We start from the raw sequence: 10,983 nt of genomic DNA, 5'->3' as shown, positions 1-10,983 counted from the left end.
TGTGAAAGTCACAGATAGAGAGAATTATTAGAGCGCGAGGGTGACTGTGCTCGAAAGAGAAACACACACTTACACACACACACACACATACACAAAAGGATAAAAGAACAGAAGTATGTTGCTCCAGGCTTTCTCTTCTCGACTTTGTATGTGTGCATTTTGGCAGTTTTAATTGTTATTGCACAAGTGTGTATTTGTGCTGTTGGTGCACAACTTCAAACACGCAGTACTTTTTTAGAGGAGTTCAGTAGAAGTATTTTACACATCAGGACTTGTTTAAAAAAAAAAAAAACTCTTGGGGAAAAACCAACTGTGACTTTCATGGAGGGCGTCATCATCCGTCACTATATGACACTAAAGAGAGGATACACAAAACTTCCTTCAATGATCTTTAGAGGATAACACATCTTCATACTTTAATGCCCTTTACCTAGAAGTTTGGGTCTCACCGCTGGTCCCCAGCCTAGATAAAGTACAGGGTTGTGTCAGGAAGGGCATAAAAATATCTACCAAACCAGTAAAAGTCAATTCGCTGGGGCGATACCCAATGGGATATACCCATTCCATGAAATCTGTCAATCAAATGATTCAAACCACATACTTTTATTGAGGCCTCTGATTGGTCAGTTCATTGTATGAGAGCAAGAATGCTTATTCTGACAAATAATGACGGAGTATTAGCTCTTTATTTCTCTACGAATGTCAATGGGATTTTGGCTTCTTAGAACTGTTTAGAGCACCACTCATGCACATTTCACCAGCATTGTGGGTGTGGCTAATGGGCCTATCACCTGTATCAGGTCATCAAACACACACTGCAGTGATCCTGTACTTTAGTGATCAACTGGTTCCTCAAAGTGGATCTGCCAGTGGCAAACTGTTCCACTCTGCTTACAACTTCAATTTTTCATTTTATTTCATAATTTTTCAGCAGATAATAAATGGTCCTTTCCACCAACAAACACAATGACCCAAGGATAATAACCCTTCCACTGCGGGAGACACGCTTTTGGGTTTAGAGATGAAAGTTCTGGTTATCACGACGCCGTTTTTACGAGCTCTGTGGTCATTTAAGCATTATGACTTTATTATAGAGAGGTCTAATGTAGCGCATCGCCGTTGGTGCTCACTCTGTAAATTTCAAGCAACTTTGTGTTAATTAACTGACTTTATAGGCGTGTCTAAATGTGGATTTGTTACCTGAAACCACCCCATCTGAAACTATAGCCTGTAGGTCTATACTGAAGCCATAAGGCGTCGTGTGTAACATCCACAGAATTACTGAGCAGGAGTTGACAATCATTTATGGAAGTCTCTGTTGAAAGTCACACTGAAGGTGTGATTTACTCATGTTGCTTTCAGACGTGAATTTCAGATGATAACTAGGGAGATTAAACCAACATTTGTTCCCGTTTGGCGACAGCTTCAAAGACTTCGTTTCACCCGTCAGACACTGATTTGTGGTCGGGCTGCCGCCTATTCCTTCAGTCTGTCAGGGAATATCCAGGTGAATCATGGGAGTCTCTCCCATACACTGTGACACATGACTCCTTTTATCCATACTTTCTTCCTTTCTTCCATCCATCCATTTATTCATCCGTTCATCCAGCTATGCTTCCTTCCATCCCTCCATCCATCCATCTATTTATACGTTCATCCATCCATGCTACCTTCCATCCATCCGTCCGTCACTCCATCCATCTGTCCGTCATTCCATCCATCCATCCATTTATACGTTCATCCATAATCGATCCATGCTACCTACCATCCGTCCGTCCATCCATCCAGCTGTGCTTGCTTCCTTTCTTCTGTCTGTCCATCCATCCATCTGTTCATCCAGTTATGCTTCCTTCCTTTCGTCCGTCCGTTCATCCATTCATTTGTACGTTCATCCATCATCCATCCATGATACCTCCCATCCATCTCTCCATCCATCCATCCATCCATCCATCCATCCATCCATCCATCCATCCATCCATCCATCCGTTCATCCTGCTATGCTTCCTTCCTTTCGTTCGTTCATCCATCCATTTATACATTCATCCATCATGCATCCATCCATTCATCCATCATCTATTCATGCTACCTTCCATCCATCTGAAGGTCTGTCCATCCAGCTATACTTGCTTCCTCTCTTCTGTTTGTCTGTCCATCCATCCACCCATCTGTCTGTTCTCCCACCTATGCTTCCTTCCTTTTGTTCGTTCATCCATCTATGCTACCATCCATTCATCTAACCAACCAGTTATGCTTCCTTCCTTTTGTCCATCCATCTATCCATCCATCTGTTCATCCAGCTATGCTTCCTTTCTTTCTTCTGTCCTTCTATCCATCCATCCATCCATCTGTCCATCCATCCATCCATCCATCCATTAATCCATCCATCCATCCATCAATCCTCCTAATCCCCTGAATTCCTTTCAGGGTCACGGGGTCACCAAACCCCCTCATCACAAATACTTGGTATATTTCAAATCCATCATCCTGACCACATTTTCTTTTCCGGTGAACATCTTCCTCCTCCTCCCTCCTGCACCACCACCTCTCTTTGGGAGTCCCCGAAATGACTATAATTTCCACGTCCACATTTGACAGCCCCGACCCCCTCTTTGCCTCGACTCTCCTCGTCTTCCTCGCTTTCACATCTTTCTCGTCCTCTCTGATTCCTGCTGCCCACCGGGCTGTTTGCAGAAAAGGTTTCGGGGGAAGAAAAGACTGTCTGTTTTTTTTCCCTCCACCCTTTGTTCTGGCTCTCCTCCTTACTTGTTTTGCTTCTCCTCCCTCGCACCGCCGTGCGCTTTCTTCTTAAGCGCCCCTTTGGCGTGCTGCGTCTCCGTGAAACGCTGAGCAGCAACACTTGACTCGGATGAGGGTCACATCGGCCTGCAGGAGAAGCAGAAGAGAGCTGTAATGAGCGACGGGGGTGGATGTTTCTCCGTTTTTTTCAGATTGACAAGGCGGCTTTAATAATTTTCAGTTTGTCCTCAGTTCTTCCCTGCAGACACGGGCCGAGAGCACAAACAGATGAAATTCTATTCTAATGTGCAACAGTTCACACTAACACACCCCCCTCTTCTGCAGAACTTTAACTGAATCTGGATCCCTGTCACCATGACAACAAATAAGAGCTGTTTATTTTAAATTTCTACACTTATCCGTGAACTTGACAGTGCGAACTGTCATCTCTTTGTCAACACGGCAACCTGTCTACATCACACTGTAGAGACACACTCAAAATCAATGTTCTTTTAACAGCAAACTTCTGCAAAAAAGTGTTTTTAATTGACTATATTCAGTTCAAAACAAAGACAAGCACTTTTTTTTTTCTTTATGTTCCTGGAAAAAATTGTTTGTATAAGTCTGAAAAAGTATATAAGGTAAATGTTCACAAAGATGTGACATGATCGCTTCAAATGGATCAGCAGCACGACACAGTCTTTGCTGTTTTTGATGGAACTTCCTATTTACTGTGAGTTTTAAGTGTCATGAAATCTCAAAGATAAATTTTTTTTTGGGGTAAATATTGGGGAAAAATAATAATTACATTAAAGAAAAGACTAGAAACCTACGAAAAAATAGTTGTGTTTCCATCGACTAGAATAAATTTCCCTGATGGAAACACAAAAAAAAAAAATAAATAAATAAAAAAGTCTTTGCACTTGAATGAGGAGGTTTTTGAGGCATATTGAAATTCATGTACTGGAAACACTTTTTTAAGAATTAGATGATACCACGTGATACCGAATACGATGCTTAGCAAGGCCCACAAATGTCTCACAGCGTCACACAGCTCATCAAAAGTTGAGCGGAATTGTTGGATCCACAGCTCCTCTGTAAAATAACCAACCACCATCTCCCCAAGATAAAAAGTGGAGTACATGTATTTTTGTGATATTTCCAGTATATTGAAAATGTATTTTTCCATACTAATCAGTAGAAGTGTATTACTTATAAACTACAACAAAACCCTAAAAACTACATTAGATTTACTTCTAGATATACTTTAATAAACTTAAGTTAAACTTGAAGTTTATTTTCAGTAAACAGTATGCCAGAAAGGTAACTTTGGTAAACTTTCATAAACTTAGAATAAACTTAAAGTTTATTGCCAGGAAACTAATAGTAAACCAGAAAGGGTACATTAAGTATACTTTCAAGTACACTTTTTATAAACTAAAAATGGACCAATTTAGTCCTTGTTTAGCTGTATCAATCTGTTTTTCTACGTTTTGCAAACATGGTTGGGATATACAGGTGCTGTGACTATGCTAATGTGGCTAACATGGCTAAAGTGTAGCGTGTCTCACTGTGTTTTTACCTGATACTAACAAGATTGAGAGTTAGCATAGTCACAGCATTGTGTGTTTTAGTGGTATGAGTCTTTTTTTGTACATGTTGCTAACAGAGAAAGTTACAGGTGTTCTTAATATGCTAACATTGCTAACGTGGGCAATGTTTATAACGTAGCTAGCGTGTTGCATGTTACAAACAAGTAGTAGAATGGCTATGAGTAAATAAAGTCTGACCGACTGATGGACTTCTCTGCAAGTTTTTGTCTCACTCAGTGCGCCTTATAGTTCTTATGTAGTTATAGTTCGTACAAATGACAAAAATTAGCAAATCGTTTATTGACGGTATGCCTTTTAATTTGGTATGCCCTATAGTTTAAAAACATTGGTAATTGAGGAATTGTGAGGAATGATGTGGCAAAAAAACTTCAGCATATTGGTTGGTTAAATTTGTCTGTTGAATTTAAACCTTTTAGAGACATAGCTGACAACAAGGAAATAACACACTGTTTGAACTACTGTGACTTTTCGACTCTTTACACAATTATTTGTATGTTTTATGTTGTCAGTTTCGCGCTGATATCAAACATTTAATGTTAAAGTGCCACCATATGCCATTTGCCAAAAATAGGTCATTTTCTATGGTTGATGTTACATTGATTGGTCCAGTTCTCTTACACAGGAAGTTTGAAAATAATGACACAACATAATTTTTGTGGATAACAGAAACACTGATGAATTTCTTAGAGACGATTTGTTTTAGCTGCTTCAGTGGTCCTAACATTATTCTATAGACCCCACTCTTCCAGTCGTCTGAACTCCGAAGCCTCTCCTGTTCTCATGAGTCATCCTGCAGATCACATGACCAACAGCAAAGCCCCCGCCGCCGTGTTGTCGTACACCGTTGAGATTCGTGTCAACATCGATGGCTCACTAATCACAACGGGAGCGCTGATGGCGAAGCGGGTTCTGTCAGGAACACACGGTCAGCTAGTGTTACACAAAGACACGCCGTCAGACTTCATTCTCTGCAGTCAATAAGCTGGAAGCTCAGCAGCACTTAGCAGCGCTGCACTTTACTGACGGGAAAATGGAGACGCTCATCAAGCTTTTACTGACACATAAATGGAGACGGATAAAAACAAAAAAATATAAAAAAGATATGGAAAATCGAAGCTTCTACCATAATCCTTCATGCTTTTTGCTGACATTTTTAAAGTCTAACATATCAGAACAGAGTACAGAGATGAACCATTCTCTGTTGTATAAGATAGAACGTTCTGTAAGGCAATCCTGTGAAAATACTTGGCTTGTGAGCTGAAAATTTAGACTTAATCTGGAGCCTCGCGCTGCTGAGTAACTCACCGCATGAGTGGAGTTGTGTGTGAGTTATTGGCGTCTGGTAGAAAGTTTAACCCTTGAGTGAGCACTTTTGCCATGAGAGCTGAAGCTTTTGAAAAAAAAAGAAAAAAAGAAAAAAGGAAGTCGTAGTAAAATGAAATATGTTACTGGGGCCACTGGTTTGGCCATCAATGCAGCTGGGTGACAGATTTACACGAGCATGTCGACCATCTTTGCTGACTTTTTTTTCCCTTCTACGACTAAATTGTCCAGACCTCGACCTTCCACTTCATCCAGAACTGCAACGCTCCACACATGAGTAAGAAGTCGAGCTGGATGAGAATGCAGGGTTTGGTTCAAAAGCCACACACCTGCACACACACACATCCCAAACCTCCAGCTGCCGGCTGCCTGTGAGTTTTGGACAGGCAGCACTTTGACTGGCTGCGAGGAAGCCAGCCAGCTGCTGTGTGAATCAGCAATGACTAACAGCTTAAAGCTGCACTTTTTTGAGCTAATCGCCTGCATAATGATTGTAAAACATGCATGTGTGGGTGTGCTGTACACAAGCATGAAAGGGAGCGCGGGAACACCTGAGCATGCGCCCGTGTGCCGCCTCTGCCTCCATCAGGCCCGATTGTGGCTTCCCGGGCTTTTAATTGCTCTGCTGTAAATGTGACATTGTCCAAACCGACAGCCCCCCCGACGGGCGAAATAAAAGGCGAAATGATGTTAAACAAGTCCCGTTCTCCAATCAGGTGTTTGATAGCCGCACAAGACGTTGCAATGGGATGCTAATCGCATTTAAAGACCGAAGCTTTTGAGAGCGAGCCAGACTTCAGTGGGACGGCGCGGGGACGCCTGCACGCCAGCAGCGGCAGCTCTAATCAGCGGCGAGATTGGAAGAAGCGCGCGACAATCCAGTCCAGCAAAACGTCTGCCACTCCCTGTTAGAGGGAGGCAAATCCTAACGAACGACACACACACACACCAACAGTCCATCTTGGAGAACATCTGGTAGAGTTCAGAGAGTGATCAGAGCAGCAAAAGCCAGCTGCCAGCGCTCTGCATCACTGCACCCACAGACAAGCCCTTCAGAAGAGGGGCTGCTGCTTTAAAGCTGGACTTCATAAGCTTTTGTGCACCAGAGTGACTCACCTATGACCCCCAAAGTGTTCTACACCACTTCCCCTTGTGATTTACTGACCAAACCTAAAGACCCACTATGATGAAAGTGTTCTTGTAGCATCTTTTCTGATGATGGAGGACATGTATAAAGAAAATTTAGCTTGAAATTAAATTTCAGAATATTTCTTTGTACAAATTGTTGCAAACCAGGAATAGGTGAAAAATATTCCTTAAAAAAAGCTTATATTCGAAATATACAAAACACAATGGGCGGGCAACGAGCTACGTACCAGGTTAGTAAAAACGGTGTTCACGGTAGACTGTCGTTACCCGATACTAGTGCATAGACTCACAGTTTGAAGAGGCTCAAAGAGAAATTTGGTAAAACTTGATCCAATTTTTTTCTTACAGCTGTATTACGACATATGAAAGACGTGGTGTCCTATAATTCAAGCCATGCACAAACTGTAATTATTCATTTCTCCTTTGTGACCAATTTTTAAAAGGTTGGCACTTCCATGATTTTAATGGAATGCTATCCACACGTCAGTAACAAATCAGAGTTCCTGATAGTCAAAGTTCAACTGGTTTAAATTTTTATGGCCGCACATTTTGTATTTACAGCCAGAAAACTAATCCACCGACGCAGAAACCTTTAAAAGCGCATATACATTTGAAGTGAATGCTTGAACGTGGATTGCCAAGGCCGGTGTGAAGGTAGCATATAGCAGGAGAGACTTTTTCTTTTGAGGGTCTTTAAAGTGTTTTCTTCTCTGATGTGGGGATAACAGAAGAAGTGTAACAATAGCAGCCTAAACGTAAAAATCTATGTCTTTCCAGAAAGCCACACATAGCCAAATTTAAATCATTCATTAATACAGAATACTAAAACATTTTAAAAACGAAACCAATACAGAGTCTATCCACTCCCTTAATAGTTCAGACTCTAGAAGGATGGAATAAAAAGTCACGTTCTATGTGGGGCAGGGTTTCTCTGAAACGGTGACGCTCACTGCACAGAGGTGAATGAACTACTGCCGCTCTGCAGAACCTATGTCATAGAAAATGACACAGGTTTTATGATTTTGGCTAAAAATGACATAATTATAATTAAAGGACAACTGCGAGCAATTTTCCAACAGACCAAAAGATGATCAAATATTTAAGGCGGTCCATCGTTTGCCACTGGCTACTTGACTAAATCAGATTTCACTCAAATCTCTCATGGAACTGTTCAAAAGTCAGCTAAGGAAGCAGTTAACACAATGCCTGACCAACATGCAGCATCAGTCTTCATGGTGCCGTCTAGCTTCCACTTTTTCTACATAAGTTGATGGGTGCTGTCATTCTCCGCAACCATATTTTTGTTTTATAGACTTTCTAAACTACACACCATGAATTTATAGGTCACCCCACAGATGAATTAGCTTAACCAAGGTAAAGGCCACCTTTTTTGGTAGGTAAAATGCAAAAGAAAGGCATCAAATCTTTATTTTTTTCTTCACTGTTTAGCATTACAATGAAAATAGAGTGTAGGAGAGGAGATAATTCATATTTTTTCCTCTGCTTGCTACACCAGTTTTCCCCCTTGAAGATGCATTACCCGTATTTTATTAATTTAGTCTGTTAGCTATCGCTAGCAGGTAAAAGGTTTTTCCAGCTCAATGTAAAAAGCCTAAAATGACCTCAATCAAATTAGCTGCCATTACGGATGAAGAGTGAAGTCTGAAATGGGAAAAAATTAGTTTAGTAGCATTTGAAAAGGTCAAATTGCTGGCATTTCTAAAGCGTTAGCTTGCTGGCTAATGCAGGCTACGTTAGCTGGATTACCTGCATTACCTCCAAGATGAAGGCTTTAAAAAACAGTATAATAAAATATAGAAGGATGATTCTTGATGTGTAAGATAAAATAGACAGAAAAACAAATCAAATTATTTCAAGTTGATGTTAGCTTGTTATTCATAGCTAACTATTTTTCCGAACAGGAAGTAAATAATGTTTTAGCTAATGTTGAAAGAGGTGGTAAACTTTTTTATTTTTCTTCTTTTATCTGCCTATGATAACTTTGCCAGGATCACAAAAAAAAGTGGAATTTCTGCTCCAAACTTTGTAAGCGCGGACTAGAAAACAGATGCTAGCAAAGCTTCTGGCACTGCAGGCCGTCAGATTGCAGCGACTGCTTTTTTGGCAGGGTTAACGAGAGCTTTCACGTTCTAGTGTCTCCAAACTAATGCAAAATTGCTGCTCTTAACAAGACAAAGTGATTTTGAATTTTTTATTTTTTTGCAAAGTGAGACACTGCTGTCCATTCATTTCCTGTGTGAAGAACAGAGCCTGCGTCACTGCTTCTGGCATCGGATGCTGCTCGGAGCTGAGGAACTGTGGTTATTATTCTCACTGTGCCAGGAGCCACAGAGCCTTAGTGGACACAAAATACCGAGCAGCACCTGCTGTGTAAGCTAAGCTGAAGAAGCAGCGGGCAGAAAAAAAATGTTCTCAATTTTTCCCCCCAGAATTACACCAGATTGCTTTAAAATCACATCCCACTAAGAGAGAAGCATGATGAAATGATGCTGGGGGGGTTTTAGGTTACTTGAGTTACAATGGGTGCATAGCAGAGGACAGCTCCGCAAAATGACAGCAATGATTGTCTGGGTTAAGACCTTTGCACAGTCGCAGCAGCCAGCCAGGGGAGCTCGGGGAGTTTCCCGGTGGGCCAGTTGACATTTGAGCTGGCGTTCCGCTTGGGGAGAAAATGAAAGATATTGTCCCGGTAATCTGAAGCAACATGTCGACGTTTTCAGTTGCACACCTTCTCGTATCTGAAGGATTTTGGTCTTTGTAGACAGCAGAATAGTGAGTTGGTGAAGGGTTGATTTAAGACTAATTCAGTTGGCATGATAATGGTAAAAGCTACGTACTTAGATAAAATGTAAACGAGTTTACACCACATCTTGAATGCCATAAGTCTGAGTAACCTATGAAATGAAAATGAGTCTGATTGAAGTGATGAGAAAAACATATATGGATCTAGTAGTCTAAAAGTGGATGCATCAGAATGGAGCAGAGCAAGGATCTTTTAGCCCAACCCATTGCATTTGTGACATCACAAATACAATCTTTTTCCAACTGTATTTTTTTTTCAGCTGCCCCGTATTCACAGCAATTTGAATAAAAATGTCCAGAAATGCAGTTTAAAGCTTAATTTTCTTTATAGATGTCATCAATTATCAGAAAGTGGGTCAGTAATATGATCAATATAAATAAAGTTTGGCCCCAAATCCAAAAGCGGTTTATACAAATATACTCTTCGTGTGTACAGAAATTCCTATTTTAAGCAACAATCTTAATGTATGCTCAACACTTTAGACAGAAACTCTGCAAACTTTAGTCCAAAATAACTGGAGAGTTAATGTAACAAATAAATAAGGTGACTTTAATTCAAAATGGATGCAAATTACTTTAGTTTTTATTTTTATTTTGTTTGTCTAGTTGTTTCTCTTCACAGTTTCATATTAACACGTTAACATACCATCATATTTTTCTGCCTCTTTTAAGTAAAAACATTTGGTTTTGAAAAAGAAAAAGGCAAAGATCTGACACAGCCAAACCTTGGACACATAATGTGTTTTTAAAAAGGCCAATAAAGTAGCAATAACAACTCAACATACAAAAAAGGAAGAAAAAAAACCCAGAATGATGATTTTGGTAATTAATATCTACTGATGTTACCTTGTTAGTGTTTTACAGAGAAAAGGTGAAATCATCAAGCAGAGAACGTCTGCTAAGTGTCACTTAAAAGAAAAGAGGATCAAATTTGAAACTTCAAAAGTCCTTCAGGGAAACTTTTTGTGTTATCCTTGAGCGGTAATCAAAAGATGACAATGTGTATCATGGAGATGAAACGGCAAAAGGAACATGTTTACACAGTATAAATGAATAAAAGTGTTTTGATCAGGGAAGAAAAAGCTCACTCATGATATCTGTTTGCTCGGAGACTGTAGATTTAGAAGATGACCATACTTTGCTAATCAGAACTTAATCTTTCTATTAAAGTCGGTAAAGAAAAAAGAGGGATTTAGTCGAGAAACTTTCGGCTCTCGCATTAATCGGACATGGAACCACATCTGGACGTGTGTAGGTTGTGGGGAGTGTGTGTTTCCAGAAAAGTGTGTTGGTAGTGTCACTAGGTAGATTAGGGTGACATGTCAGTTTAATGAGAGAC

At 40.3% G+C, this 10,983-nt stretch overlaps 1 protein-coding gene across 2 annotated transcripts in view; it reads right to left on the bottom strand.

Annotated features, from left to right (window-relative positions):
- The window catches only part of sema4c (sema domain, immunoglobulin domain (Ig), transmembrane domain (TM) and short cytoplasmic domain, (semaphorin) 4C), a 118,708-nt gene that overhangs the window by 73,266 nt on the left and 34,459 nt on the right, over positions 1-10,983 (bottom strand). Inside the window, exon 2 of one of the 2 annotated variants that reach the window (XM_024275806.2) lies at positions 2,764-2,883. The exons of the other annotated variant lie outside the window; for it this stretch is intronic. The gene's annotated coding sequence lies outside the window, so the exon portion shown is untranslated. The remainder of the gene's footprint in view (positions 1-2,763; positions 2,884-10,983) is intronic. 2 annotated transcript variants of the gene reach the window in all.

This window comes from Oryzias melastigma, linkage group LG9 (genome assembly GCF_002922805.2).
Source record: "Oryzias melastigma strain HK-1 linkage group LG9, ASM292280v2, whole genome shotgun sequence".
Classification (NCBI taxonomy): Eukaryota; Metazoa; Chordata; class Actinopteri; order Beloniformes; family Adrianichthyidae; genus Oryzias; species Oryzias melastigma.
Note: the sequence above shows the minus strand (reverse complement) of the source record. Positions and strands in the feature narration are given on the sequence as shown.